Source organism: Oratosquilla oratoria, chromosome 38 (assembly GCF_046742065.1).
Source record: "Oratosquilla oratoria isolate Oo_2021 chromosome 38, ASM4674206v1, whole genome shotgun sequence".
In the NCBI taxonomy this organism is placed as follows: domain Eukaryota; kingdom Metazoa; phylum Arthropoda; class Malacostraca; order Stomatopoda; family Squillidae; genus Oratosquilla; species Oratosquilla oratoria.
In genome coordinates this window covers 12,334,534-12,350,408 of record NC_134814.1, presented here as the reverse complement: position 1 = coordinate 12,350,408, position 15,875 = coordinate 12,334,534, and the positions used below count along the sequence as shown (strand labels likewise).

Here is a 15,875-nt window from a genome sequence, read left to right as displayed (position 1 = left end):
AAGCCATCCCATGAATTCAAGGGGACCCATGGCCTGTCATTACAAATAATACATTTCGATATAATGTAGTCTACGCTTCTTAGCCGTTTCGTCTCTTGGCATCGTATCGGTAGTCGATATTGTATAGTCAGTCAGCCTTACGAAAGTGTCCCCCAAACACTGTCACCACTGAGGTAATTTCACTGAGGTCTGTGATCAGACTTTGCACCGTTTTTAACGAACTTCTTATATCCTGAGGAGTAATGCCGCATGAACTCTTCTCAATCCTCATCGTTCACGGCCAATCAGTCGTCTGCGTTGCCGTGACGTCATCACTCTCGGCCAATCAGTCGTCTCCGTTGCTCTGACGTCACCACTCTCGGTCAATCAGTTGCCGTGACGTCACGGGGTGTTACCAAAACACCACCGTGACCGAGGAAGTTTAGACAGTTTTTATTTATTTATATCTATGTCAGTATGCTTTCCAGCTTCTCCCGCAATTCCCTATTCTCTTCCTTCAAATTGTCGCGCAATTCCCTATTCTCTTCCTTCAGTTTGGTTAAGATGTCTTCTTCTTCTATTTCTTCTTCTTCTTCCATTTCTTCTACTTCGCGTTCTTCTTCTTCTTCACGTTCTATTTCTTCTATACACACATACGCATATACTTATACACATACACATATTTATATACACATTGACATATATGCGTCTGGGGCCCTCAGAGGATCGGCGGGGGCTACCAGAGGATCAGCGGGGGGCCCCCAGAGGAGCCACGGGGGCCACCAGAGGAGCCGCGGGGGCCACCAGAGGAGCCACGGGGGCCACCAGAGGAGCCGCGGATCCCCCCAGAGGAGCCGCGGATCCCCCCAGAGGAGCCGCGGGGGCCACCAGAGGAGTTGCGGGGGCACCAAGAGGAGCCACGGGAGCCCCAAGGGACCCACGGGGGCCCCCAAAGAAGCCATCCCATGAATTCAAGGGGACCCATGGCCTGTCGTTACAAATTATACATTTCGATATAATATAGTCTACGCTTCTTAGCCGTTTAGTCTCTTGGCATCGTATCGGTAGTCGATATTGTATAGTCAGTCAGCCTTACGAAAGTGTCCCCCAAACACCGTCACCATTGAGGTCATTTCAGAATCATTTTGAAAGAGAAATGCATCTATAAGTTCCTGTGATCAGACTTTGCACCGTTTTTAACGAACTTCTTGTATCCTGAGAAGTAATGCCGCATGAACGCCTCTCAATCCTCATCGTTCACGGCCAATCAGTCGTCTGCTTTACCATGACGTCACCACTCTCGGCCAATCAGTCTTCTCCGTTGCCGTGACGTCACCACTCTCGGCCAATCAGTTGTCCCCGTTGCTGTGACGTCACGGGGTGTTACCAAAACATCACCGTGACCGAGGAAATTTAGAGACAGTTTTTATTTCATTTCTTATATATACATATATATATATATATATATATATATATATATATATATATATATGTATATATATATATATATATATGTATATAATATATATATATATATATATATATATACACATATATATATATAGATATCTTTAGATTCCTCATTCTCATCTTTTACTTCTTTTAACTGTCTCTTTAATTCTTCTATTTCTTTGGTTAGGTTTTGATTTTCCTTTAGTTCTTCCAGTTTATCAACTCTTTGGGTAACTAGTGTTAATTGGTTAAACCTAACCCCCCATATTTCGTTCGCTTTTTTTTTTTTTTTAGTTTCTCCTCTAGATTTACTAGTCGGGGAAGGTTGTCACCTCCTCCCTCATTAAATCCATAAAAGCAGTTATCTTCTGGTTCCATTGAGCTGCTATTATCTATATTTCTGCTTTTGACACCTCTGCTTCCTTGTTCTTCCTCGTCTGTGTGCTATGCCCCCCGTTTGTTTACGCCCCTCCTACCATCTGGGTCCCCTTCGTCCCCTTCTTCATTTCCTTCCATTTTCCTCAGTAATCCTTCTCTTTCTCCTTTTTCTTCACCTTTCTACTACACCACGAGTTTTCCCTTTCCCCAATAATACAACAAAGGCACTCCCTCGTCATTGAGATCCACGAAAATTGCACTTCTTTTCCGGAGTTCCAATCTTCGCTGTGAATCCGACGTACGCGCGTGTGTGTTTATATATAAAACACACACACACATACACACACACACACATATATATATATATATATATATATATATATATATATATATATACACATAATTATATAAAAAACTAGATATAATACAATATGTAAAAGTGCAGAGAATAAGTCTGAGTTCACTAAATAATTAGTAAAGACTGAGAAAAATATAAAAGGTAAGATTATGAAATTAGTAAAGACAAGGAAAGATTAAAAAATATAGTACATAACTGTCGACAACTAGCCATTTAATCGTTACTCATCGAATAAGGTTGCTCCAATATTGGGACAACCTTATACTTACATTCATATATATATATATATATAGAGAGAGAGAGAGAGAGAGAGAGAGAGAGAGAGAGAGAGAGAGAGAGAGAGAGAAAGAGAGAGAGAAGGGGAAAAGAAGGGGAAAGGGAGAGGGAAAGAAAGAAATAAGAGAGATATTTCAGGAAATGTTCATTTTTCATTATCATCTCTTCCTCCTCCTCTGCCTTGCTCTCACTTTTTGCGACCCAATTTATTTTTCACACTACTCACTGATGGGTCGGGACCCAGTTTGAAAAACGCTGCTCTAAACCACATCACATTTCTGCATATAGAATCAAACACAATGCATGATTGTAGATAACCTTGTTCAAGTTATGATTGCACAAGACCTCATTGAACCATCAATCAGTGAATGGAATTTCCCTCTGTTGTCCCTAAACATGATGGTTCCTTCTGCCTAGTAGTAGATTTCTGGGGATTCAATAAACTCACAATATTAGGTAGACACCTCATCCCTGTATTACAGGACTTCTTGCACTCTGTCACGATCTTGGACCTTATGTCTGGATATTTCCAGATTCCCCTTGCTCCAGATGATAGGCCTCTGACAGGCTTTAGTATCCCTACCAGACATTATCACTTCAAACAACTAGCCATGGGTCTCATTTCAGCTCCTTCAGTGTCCACATGACTTATGCACACAGTCCTTACAGGTCTTATAGGTCATTCAGTCTGTATGTACCTCAATGACGTGATCCTTGTTTCCAAATTCATTAGTGAACACTTACACACTCTTCACACTGTCTTTTCATGACTAGCAAAAGCAGGCCTCAAACTGAAGCTTAAGAAGTGCTCTTTCCTTCAGAAACATACTTCTAAGGGCATGCCCTTCACTCACAAGGAATTTTAACCTCGGAGGACAAAGTCAAGGCAGTCACTGATTTTCCACACCCTACCTCTGTTGATCACATAAGTTCATTCCTTGATCTATCATGATTTTACAGGCATTACATTAAGGTTATGCTGGTGTAGTAACATCTTTAACTTCACTACTTAACCCCTTTGATATGATGATGCCTACGTAGGCATCATGAGGAGCAAGTGGGTACGCGAGGATGCCGATGTCAGCGTCTTGATTATATATATTGTAGTTGTACCTGCGTGACCCCCATGCTCTGTAAACTGGCTTCATAATATTTTCTATGGTTATCAAAATTCACGGGTGAAAGAGAACGAGCAATACAGCGGTAACTTTATTTTTTATAATGTGAGTATTATGACGCAACATTGCACGTCGGCAGCTAATGCTGCCTGCGAGATTTTGGCCCATATTGAAGGGGTTAAGAAAGTCACCCCCTTCATTTGGACACCTCACCAAGAGAAAGCCTTTAATGACTTAAAGAGAGCCTTAACCATGGCACTTGTCCTTACCTTCCCAAACCACAAGGTTCCTTTCACAATATACACAGATGCATCCTACACTGGACTTGGTGTAGTCCTCATGCAACATGACACAAAACTCAGACCAACTGCCTATACTAACCACACACTCAACATGAACAAAATTACTCAGTCACAGACATAGAAGCTTTAGCTGTTATATACACACTCAAACATTTCAAAGAAAATGCTTACCTGCGGCATTGGACCACTAAATGATGATGAAGGTAAACATATGGATGATGAAAATGAGATGGCCTCAATCCTTAATAAATTTTTTGCATATGTCTTCACAGACGATGATTGCTCAGTGTATCAGCCACAAGAACATAAAATATCCCAAAACATTTTAAATCAACTCATAATTACTGAAAGTGATGTCATACAAGTGATTGATAAGCTCAAAATAAATAAAGCCCCAGGACCTGACAAAATTTCACCTACAATTCTGCAAGAAGTCAAAAATCAAATCAGTAAACCTTTGTGCATCCTCTTCAACAAATCTGTAACACTTGATAAAGTCCCATCAGATTAGAAATGTGCTAACATAACACCAATATTCAAGAACGGGAACAAATCACAACCAGGCGACTACAGACCAATTAGCCTGACTTTGATTGTGTGTAAACTGCTAGACACCAATATGTCAATAATGGAATCACCCCATTTTGTCCTCTTTGGCTTGGATGAAAGACTCCCATATGACCTTCTTGTTTCAAAATTACCTTCCATTTACAATTTCAATGATTATGTCAAGGTCAAAGTAGCAAATTTCAATAATCTTTTCAAAAGAATCCATAATACTCTTCATCTAAGAACAAACTGGTCTGTCTACATAACAATTCAGCCAGAGTTTGTACCTTTGAACTTAGAGATATTGTTTACACCCTCAACCACACCCCCACCTCGAAGCTCTCCCCTAAATTCTCTGGACCCTATCGTATCACTGGACACGAGTCAAATATCAAAGTCAAAGCACTCAGGTTGCATGATCTTACAGAGACTGTATTGCACAAAGATCATATTAAAAGAGTTCCCCATGGCCTCGACATAAAGACTGTTCCTCCACCAGTCTATACTACCCCTACAATAGAGGACCATCACTTATCCTCTCCACTGCTTCCTCCTATTCCTCTCCCACATTACAATCTTTGCAGTTGAGTCACAGTTTCATAAGAGTACATTTTGCCTAGGTGAACGGACATAATATCTACTTCCACATGTTCTTAGAATTATGTAAATTTTATTTTAATCATTAGTATTTCCCGATACCACCATTGCTCAAACATTGTATCTATCTTTATGTCCAAATTCTTGTATTACTTTTTATCTTCCTTGAATATCAACCTCACTGTGATCAGTGAGAGGTAGCTGAGCCAAGCATCTGTTACAAGATGACTGAATGAAATATTCAATCCCTTATATGTCCAGCATGCACACGCACTCATGTACACATTTTAGCTACAAGATGTCAGACCACAATCTCTCCAGAATACTCCAGTGGGACCTCCTATTATATCAGACCTCACTGGTTATTAGGGAGAGTGCAGAAGAACACCTGCATCCAATATTGCATGAATACTGAGTGTCCATATTCAGTTCATGTATTGTACATTGCAGAAATAGATTAAGCAGTAGATAGTAAGGAACTAAATTATACAATTTCTCATTTGGCAAGTCACCATTTAAATCTATATGTAAATAGCACCACAGGCAACTGCCAGTGTTTTCCACATGAAATTATTTGAGATGTGACATTGTTTAGTTTACATGGAAAGGTTAAAGAAAACAAACCACAATTTTATCTCAACACCTCCAAACCCAATGTAGACTATATATGTATATGTGTGTATATATATATATATATATATATATATATATATATATATATATATATATATATATATTATATATATATATATATATATATATATATATATATATATATATATATATGTACACAATTATGAGGTGTGCAAGTCCTTAATAGAGATGACTTACTAAATTGGGATAAGAGAAACACAAGAGGGCATGGAAGGAAAATAAAAAAGAACAGTTATAGGAGAGACCTAAAAAAAATACAGCTTTCCCCACACAGTGGTGGATGTATGGATCATACTGTACAAAACAACAGTATGTGCAAAGAAATACAAAACTTCAAGAGCAAATTAGATATGGGTTGATACAGAGAAAGGACACTACGAATATAGCTTCCCTTCCCATATGATACAACTACATACATACATACATATACCAAGACTTTTTCCCCTTTACAAGGGAGGTAGCCAAAAAGGAAAAGGCATAAAATCATTCCCACCCATTCCATCCCTAAATACTCTCCACACACCCTCCACCCTCCCTCTTATCTTAGCACCTCCTGGATGACGGGTCATCCCTGCACCTTGTCCACTGCCCTGGGTCAGAAGCAGTGTCGCAAGACACAGCACATCCACAGCAAGGCCACTTCATTAAATCGGCGACCCCCCCTCTCCGTCCCCCCATGCATAAAAGGAGAAGATGGGGAGAAATCCCTTCGGGGTGCGTCAAATTTTGCTCAAACATACTACCTCATCCCCCATCCCCCCGCCCATTCCACCTCATGCATCACAACATCATCCATATAAAACCATTCTCCATTCACCCCTGTCTTCTGTCATCTCCCGTCCTTCCTCAACAGACATTCCCCTCTTTCCCAAAGCCCCCTTCACCCCATCCATCCACCTCATCCTAGGATGTCCTCTCATGTTCACTCCCTCCACATCTGCCTTCCATACCTCTTTTACTAGTCTTTCTTCACTCATTCTTTCCATGTGTCCAAACCATCCTAATACTCTTTCATTAACCCTATCTCCCAACTCCCTTTCCACCCCTGTTCTCCTCCTCACTTCCTCATTTCTCACTCTATCTAGCCTAGTAACCCCCATCATACTTCTCAGACACCTCATCTCAAACACATTCAAACTCCTTCTCTCTTCCTCTCTTATGTTCCATGTTTATGCCCCATACAGTGCTGTAGGCACAATCACTCCTTCATATAGTCTCCTCTTAGCATCCTTTCCCAAATGACTATTCCTCATTACACTCTTCAATCCACCAAGGCATTTACTTGCTTCTCTCAATCTACATTCTACCTCCACCTTCACTCCACCTTTTCCTGCCACATTTGCACCCAAGTACCTAAAACAATCCACTTCCTCCAGTCACTCTCCCTTTATGCTCACTTTCAGTCTACTGCCACTTTCACCCCTTGTACATCTTGATACATCATGTACATCTTGATACAACTAAATAAAAATAGGTAAATATATATATATATATATATATATATATATATATATATATATATATATATATATATATTCTTTATATAAGTGGGCAGGAGATTCTCTCTCAAGCATATTTCATTGAATGAAATGGCAAGCTTCTTGTGACAAAGTTTTTTGTCAATCTTTTCTCTCTTTCGTAAGGCGACTTTGCCTTCCATAGGCAGGAGTCCAAGTAATTCGCTGTATGCCATAAGAGAGAAATAGGCATAGTCGAAAGCCATGAGATAGAAATAGGCATAGTTGAAAGGCAACTGAAGTAATGAAGTCTCCATGAAGATCAGCAACTTTTATACCTGAAAGGTGGATGGTGATTGGCTGGACTGCTGCGGGTTAGGTATGGTCTGTTCTCCCATTGGCTGAGAGGTGTGTGACGTCATCAGTTTGTGCCCCAGCACCATAATGGGCAGACCTCCTAACGCTGGGTAACGCTTACAGGTCATGGGCTTGTATATTAAGATTTGGGGAAAGATCTTATATGTAAAGGGCCTCTTGGATAGGTAATCTTCTAGGGTCTTGGTGTGTGACTAAAATTTCTGTGTTGTTGACCAGGGTTTCCCTTTGTAAGATGGTGTGGTGAGTGTCTTTGGAGTGATTCTTAGATGCACCTGATGTTAGATGGTATGATAGCCTACGTCACAGCTTCATGGTGGACATACCAATATAGCTTTTGACTATGCCTATTTCTATCTCATGGCATACGTCGAATTACTCAGACTCCTGCCTATGGAAGGCAAAGTGGCCTTATGAAAGAGAGAGAAGAGTGACAAAAAGCTTTGGTGAGGTCAAGTCTGGCTGCTTTTGAGATGGACTTGACCTCACCATCAGTCAACCTTCACCCCAACTTCATCAAGGACATATAACCTGAGTCCCCCCTTTTCCCTGTCCCCAAATGTACCCCTCTTAGCTATATATATTCTCACACTCCACACTATGTATCATTCTGCTGAAGAGGACCACAGATAGTGGTCAAAATATATAGATTTTCTGTCCATCTTATCTCATTCTCCAACAGTGGGTCAATAAGTCTTATATACATCTACCAGTAATATATGTATTACATATATCTCAACATAAACATACCTTTTGAATCAGCTGGTGAAGATGTCATGGAACTCTCTGAGAGAAATTTTGTGAGCTGAGAAAGTGATGTCAGGCCAACACGGGGTAGTTTAGACTCCACTGCCAAAGAAAGTGGTGGCAGAGTTCGCACAACCTCTAAAGCTGTTTCTAAAACTTCAGTACATAATGTACCTGAAGTGCCTGAAAAGTAATTCAGCAAAATATTGCTAACATTTTAAACAGATGTCAAAAAGATTACTATTCCACATCTGTCATTGGTGATATTTCATCACAAAACATTAGTAAAAACATGTTCTTTTTCAAACACTTTGAATACTAACTTTTTTCTGTCCATCCCTGCCGTAACACAGCAAAAATAAGGGATAAACCAGTACGAACACCCATTTCAATAAGAGCTTCAGTTGCTGAGGGCGCATTAGGACACTCCAGTGTCTCCAACCCAACATTACGGTCTCCAGAAGAACTTGATCCCTATAATAAAAATAAAACTCATCATTACATACAAATACCAATGGCTTTTTCCCCCTTATATGGGAGGTAGCAAAAAAACAAAGGCATAAATCCATTCCTCCTGGTCCAGCTTCTGTGAAATCCTGTTGATGATCCTGCTGATTTCGTTAGTTTTGGGTGGTAGGTGGGCAATAGACAGCATCTCCCGATATGCTGCACTTGGTTTAATGTCCCCTATTGGCTGTTGAGAGAGGTAGGGAGGGTGGCAGCAATGGAAAATGTGTCCATTTGGTAGCTCTGTAAGGTCATCATCATAGCAGTGTAGGCTACAGAAAGATGGGAGGAGAGTTAGCAAGTCCTTGTCCTTTATTAGTTAGGTCAGAACTGGTTTTACAAGTGGCCTGAGAGCATAAATATATAATACAACTAGCAAAATATTGCAGTGCACAATTACACTTGATTGTATTGGGTTGGGTCAGCATCCCTCCCTTCATTAGACAGTCCTCATGACACCCATCCAACCCAGTAGCCTTACCAACTCTCATAATTTTCAAAGCTCTTTGTATCTCATCTTTTATCATATCTCTTCCATTTTCCTCTCCCCATCACTGGCATTTTCTTAGCACCTCCCATTGCCACAATCAATCCCTCCCTATCCTCCACATTCACCAGGTCTCTAAAATACTCTGTCCATCTTCCCCTTACTGCCTTCACTTCCATTAACATCTGTCCATCTGTACCCTTTACCTTTTCTTCTCTACATAGCTTAGGTAAATATGAGACGAATGCATCGTAGCACAGAAGGTTTGCTGGTGGAATTGTTCTTGATTATGAGATTCAATGTCTTCTTGTCCTTGTAGTAGATGACAAATCCACAAGGTATAGAGGGTTGATTGACTCTTCATGACATTTTGATGGATAAGGCACCACCCAGGTCCTCTCACTGCCCAGGCAGGTGTGCTTACTGATTATACCACAGTCATCTCCAGTGACTACTTGCACATCTCCCTTCCCTAAGCCTCCACCAGCCCAGGATTGTGCACCACTTTGGGATCCTATTCACTGTGCCATGCTGGATAAGGAGTGTCACTAACAGGCTGGCACTGCCCAGGAATTGAAACCGGGACCTCCCACTGTCTGGGCAGGTGTGCTTACCAATTACACCATGGTTGCCTCTGGTGACCACTCACACACATTTAATTTGTTCAAGGATTTTTTATTCAACTTTATATTTAGTGATCATGTGGGATTTGTAGAATAATTTTATCCTTTGTCCTTCTAAATGGGATCTGTCTGAGGTTTATTCTTACCACTCATTAATTTGTCTACTTACAACATTGCAATCACAGAAACTCATAGTCATCCCATCATCTAAAAGAGACATACATTCAAGAAGGGGCATGAATCACCTGCCACCACCACCCTGGACTTCATACTACTCAAATACCTAAAACAATCTACCACAAGCATTGCACAACACATCCATACAAAGACACATTCACACTCATATCACAAAATAAGCACTTCAAGACTGAGCACCAAACTCCTTATTCCACCAAACCCCCAGACATTAACCCCACAGAAAAATCCTTCCCAAGAGATGCAAAAACCACTCTAGCATGACTACATTCAGGTCACCATCCAGCACTGAAACACCAACACAAAATAGGCCTGGCCACAGAAAAAATTGCCCTAGACACACTCATCATACAGAAGACACCAAATACTTCATTTTATACTACCCCACCCTAGCTATACCCAGACAACACAATATTTCTTCCATAGATGATGGGCTAATCTGGATGTTGCTGATTACCTAGGAGGCATGGGTCTCCTGCAAGAAAGATCTGGGGTAAAGGATTCATTGACCACTTGGTACCATTTCATCACATTTTACAACATGCATGGGATCACAGTGATGGCATTCTCTCCCTATCACCCAATGAACTAAAACAAAAATTTACTAAAAAAATAAATAAATCAATAAACATTCATCTACTTACTCGTTCATTGTCTCCTTTTGTATGGTGGTAACTGCGTGTGATTGCATGATAAATTCTCTGAAGAACAATCAACCTCTTGTGGAGAAGAGCAGAAAAGTGGGGCTGGGCTGCACTTGACCTATTGAGAAAAATTACAATTTTAAACTTCAGTATTTCTTGCCAAGCATAAGAGCTGCCACCACACCATCACTAATAACTTAGCCTCCAAGCAATACAAAGAGATAGATGGAACTATATTTCTTGTGTGAAAAAACACCTAACTTGAAGAATGTAAAGAAAATTATAATTACTATATATGAGTGGTGCACTAGAGATTAATCAATTGCTGCTTTGAATTTCAATTAGCAAAAAACAAGCAACTCATAATAACTGGCAACGGTCCTTGGGCCCTCCCACACATCTCAATGGGAAGAAACTTTGGACTGTTGTCAGTGTTGTCAATTTTTGCCTCAAGTTTTACTAAGTGGAAAACCCACAGCCTCACAGTGGCTGGCAACAGTCCTCAGAAACTTCCATGGATCTCTCTAGGAAAACACTCTGAATTGTTGCCTGTGTTGTATCAATGTGGGACTGTTTATGTCAGTGGCTCAAAGTGATAGGGAAAGGAGAGTAATTGCAACTCTCCTTGTATGAAAAGGTTTAAGAAATACAGATGAAGCTGATAGAGATCTTCACTCCAGAGACCAAGTGTCAACACCTCAGAGACCTCCTGATGTAGGTGAGGTGGTTGACGGTTTTAAAAATGGGCAGATTCATTGTCTATTTTACAGGACTGCAACATGCAGGATTATTGGCCTGTGTCTGTTAGTGTGCAAATGTTTCTATGTCACCAGCTGAAAATGGTAGGGGGAGAGGAGCAGTTGCTGGTTGTCAGCTTATTGTGAGTGAAAAAGTGTAAGTAATAGAGCTGAAGTTGACTCACACACACACGAGCGTGAGCCAAAGGCGGGAATGAACAGATGGAAAAGAGCTCTGCTGTGCAGCACTTTTTCGATAAGCTATTTGGAAACTACTAGTTGTATTTACGAACGGGAAAGGAGTCGTGTATATTGAGTGACCAAAATGACAAAATTGTTTCAGTATTAGTGTTAAATACACAAAATGGAGAGTGATAAAGGAGAAAGAAGAAAAAGTGAACCAACGAAGAGATGTTTGGATGTAAGCATTGGATGGAATCTCCACTGGGGGTAATACCCAAAATCTACTAAAAGGTTGGATAATCATGCATTTTTTGGGTTTGTAAAATAAGGTGGAATATTAGGTAGAGGTTTGGAATTGGATAGAGAATTTAGGTATAAAAATGTCCTAAGAAATCAGGATATTGCTGAGTTGATAGAGGAACTAATGGATCTGAAAGTTGAATATAGGGGAATGTACACAGAAATAATGAATTCAACTTAAAAGGGCTAATGATGAGACAAGGAGCTTAATGATCTAAAGAAGGAATTAAACATGGTCAGAAGTGAAAACAAAAGAATGAAAAATGAAGATAAAAACATAAATGAGGCTTTGAAAGAAGAAGTGAAAGAACAAATACAAAGAGCGACCAAAAAAGTCAGAGAAATTATTAAAGAGACAGATCTCCAAGAAACAAAAAATCAATGGAAGTGGAACAAGAAAATCAAAAGATAACTTTTAAGGAAATAGTATAGCAACAAGTGAAAGAAAATGCTAAAGAAATGGTAATCAAAGTAATTACATACATACATACATATACCAAGGCTTTTTCCCCCTTACAAGGGAGGTAGCCAAAAAGGGAAAGGCATAAAAATACTCCCACCCATTTCATCCCTAAATACACTCCACACCCCTCCCACCCTTCCTCTCATCTGAGCACCTCCTGGATGACGGGTCATCCCTGCACCCTGCCCACCGCCCTGGGTCAGAAGCAGTGTCGCAAGACACAGCACATCCACAGCAAGGCCGCTTCATTTAATCGGCGACCCCCCCTCTCCGTCCCCCCTTGCATATAAGGAGAGGACGGGAAGAAATCCCTTCGGGCTGCATCAAAATTTACTCACACATACTACCCCACCCCCCCGCCCATTCCTCCTCATGCAATCACAACATCATCCATATACAACCATTCTCCACTCACCTCTGTCTTCCGTCCTCTCCCTTCCTTCCTCAACAGACATTCCCCTCTTCCCCAAAGCAACCTTCACCCCATCCATCCACCTCATCCTAGGACGTCCCCTCATGTTCACTCCCTCCACATCTGCCCTCCATACCTCTTTTACTAGTCTTTCTTCACTCATTCTTTCCATGTGTCCAAACCATCCTAATATTCTTTCATCAACCCTATCTCCCAAATCCTTTTTTACCCCTGTTCTCCTCCTCACCTCCTCATTTCTCACTCTATCCAGCCTAGTAACTCCCACCATACTTCTCAGACACCTCATCTCAAACGCATTCAAACTCCTTCTCTCTTCTTCTCTTATGTTCCACGTTTCTGCCCCATACAGTGCTGTTGGCACAATCACTCCTTCATACAGTCTCCTCTTAGCATCCATTCCCAAATGTCTATTCCTCATTACACTCTTTAATCCACATCAAAGTAATTGAGGAAAAAAAAAATTGGGTCAGAGACACAGTGGATAAAAAAAAGTGCATTGTAGTTTATGGTATTAAAGAAAAACATAATGTACATAGATATCAAAGAGAAAAAGATGAGAAAGAAATTGCAAAAGCAATTCTGAAAGAGATACAAGAGGAGGGACAGGAAATGGACAAAGAGATTGAAGAGGTACATAGGATGGGACAGTACTCTAAAGAAAAACAATATAGGCCACTAAAAATCAAACTAAGGTCTCAAATGATAGCAGAAGTACTATCAAAAACAGCAAAGCTGGCAAATACGAATGAAGATGGTGAGACCCTCTCTCCCATGCCTACTTTACTTTGTGGCAAATGGTATATTGATTGGGAAAAAATATTATATACATGAAAAATTTAACATAGCTACACAATACTGAAAAATATCCAACCATAAAATATTACAACATACCTGGCTAAGGCTGCTTGCGAGGCGAGAAGTGCAGTGACATGCAGTAGTTGGTCAGATGGGGAGGGAGGATCATACTCATAGTCTGGCAGCTGAGGACCTCCTCGAACAATGCAGCCAGGTCCAGCAACTACCACCACCTCCTACACCAAATCCAATACAATTTTGTTAATAAAAGCTGGTTAACCTAAACTTTAAGAAGTGATCAATCTTTAGATTATAATCAGGCTTCAGGTCATTTTACAGATGGAACTAGTTATACTAGTGTTTCTCTTACAACTTTATCAACCAATCAGATCTGGGCATTGCTTATGAAAATTCACTATCACAATCCCAAATCTGCAAACTCACACCCAAATCTCCTGTAACTGTAAATCTTCACACTGTGATATTTGTGGAGATAGAATTGGGAGAAAATAGAGAATACATATATACATATTCCCTTACAAGGGAGGTAGCCAAAAAACAAAGACATAAAAACTACCCCCACCCATTCCATCCCCAACATACTCCACTCCCATCCACCCCTTCCCTCTCTCTTATCTTGGCTCCTCCTGGATGACAGTTTGGACATATGGAAAGAATGAGAGAAGATGTGAAAAGAATGAACATGAGGGGGCAACCAAGGATGAGATGGATGGATGGGGTAAAAGGGGCATGGGGAGAAAGGGGAATGTCTGTTGAGGAAGGATGGGAAAGGACAGAATATAGGGGTGAATGGAGAAGGGTTGTGTATGGATGTTGCTGTGATACATGAGGGGGAGAGGGTGGGGGATGGGGGTGAGGGAGTATGTGTAAAAAATAAATTGTCACAGCTCGAAGGAAAATAGAGAAGATAAGGAGAAATCCCTTTGTGATGTGTCAATTTATCACCCATTCACAACCATTCTCCAATTAAACCTATCTCTTACACTCTCCCTTCCCTATTAAATAGACATCCCCTTTTAACCAAGACCCCCTTTACCCCATCCATCCATCCCATTCTCAGTCTTCCTCTCAAGTTCATTCTATTCACCTCTACCTTCTACATTCTTTTTGCAAGTTTTTCTTCACTCATTGTCTCCATATGCCCAAACCATCCCAGTGTTCTTAGATCTACTCTATCTGCCAGCTCCCTTTCCACTCCAGCTCTCCATCTTATCTCATTCCTCACTATACTTTTGTTACCCCCAAAACACTTCTCAAACAATGGTCATAGACTTATTTAAAAGAATACACACAGAGCTAAATTAACTACAAAATTAAGGGTGCTAGACAAGCATGATCCAACCCCAAGGGTTTCTTTTATCTTTATAGAACTAAAAATAAGGAAAGGATAGGTCCAACTAAATCCAACAAGGATGTCTTGATTCAGCCTTTTTTTTTTTTTTTTCTTTAGTGCCAAACAACCAGGCTGAGGGCAAAACTACATGCTGAAAGATTTAAGGTTCTTTTGATTGAAAATTATAACCCAATATCCTATATGAATTCTGTCCTGATCAATGCCACATACTTTAAATCATCTGAAAATAAGACCCCAAAATAATGGAAATGGTTTAAATTTATGTAACCGATCTGAGTTGTTATTTCTACTCCTTTTTATTACAGAATCTATACATAAAGCTATACTAAAAAATCACAAAATGCATACAAAATCATACTCAAATTTTCAATACCATATACAATATCTAAAAATAGAGATCTGTACTATGATGTTTAATTTACCTTGCTATCCAACAGTCTATCATAAAGAGCTAAGGTTGCATCTCGTGAGGCAATGTTTTGGCAGTCCTCTGACAACCATGAAGATGTTAAATGGTCTGCCCATTTTAGTTTCACAGTGGGAGGAGCAAGCGGTGGAATTGTTGCAGCCACAACCCCTTCCATAGCACCTGCAAAAATTATACATTCAAATATACACATAACTTAAATACATGTAAAATGCCATGATTAAAGTTAAGACAAACAACCCAGTATAGTAACTACAAAATAATGACTAAGAACACCCAAGCATACTTAAAACTAGGATAATGACTAGAATATATATTCCATATATTCTAGTCATTATCCTAGTTTTAAGTAAGTTTTAAGAAGGCCTCCCCTCATAAAATATAAAAAACAATACTTTCTCCAGACATCCACATATCAAACCTCTAACAGTAAACCTGAATGGCCAATCCCTTCCACTTGAAAA

General features: G+C 40.1%; 1 pseudogene; it reads right to left on the bottom strand.

Moving 5' to 3' along the window:
• Positions 1 to 15,875, bottom strand: part of LOC143019798 (putative E3 ubiquitin-protein ligase HERC1) — a 245,512-nt pseudogene that overhangs the window by 221,019 nt on the left and 8,618 nt on the right.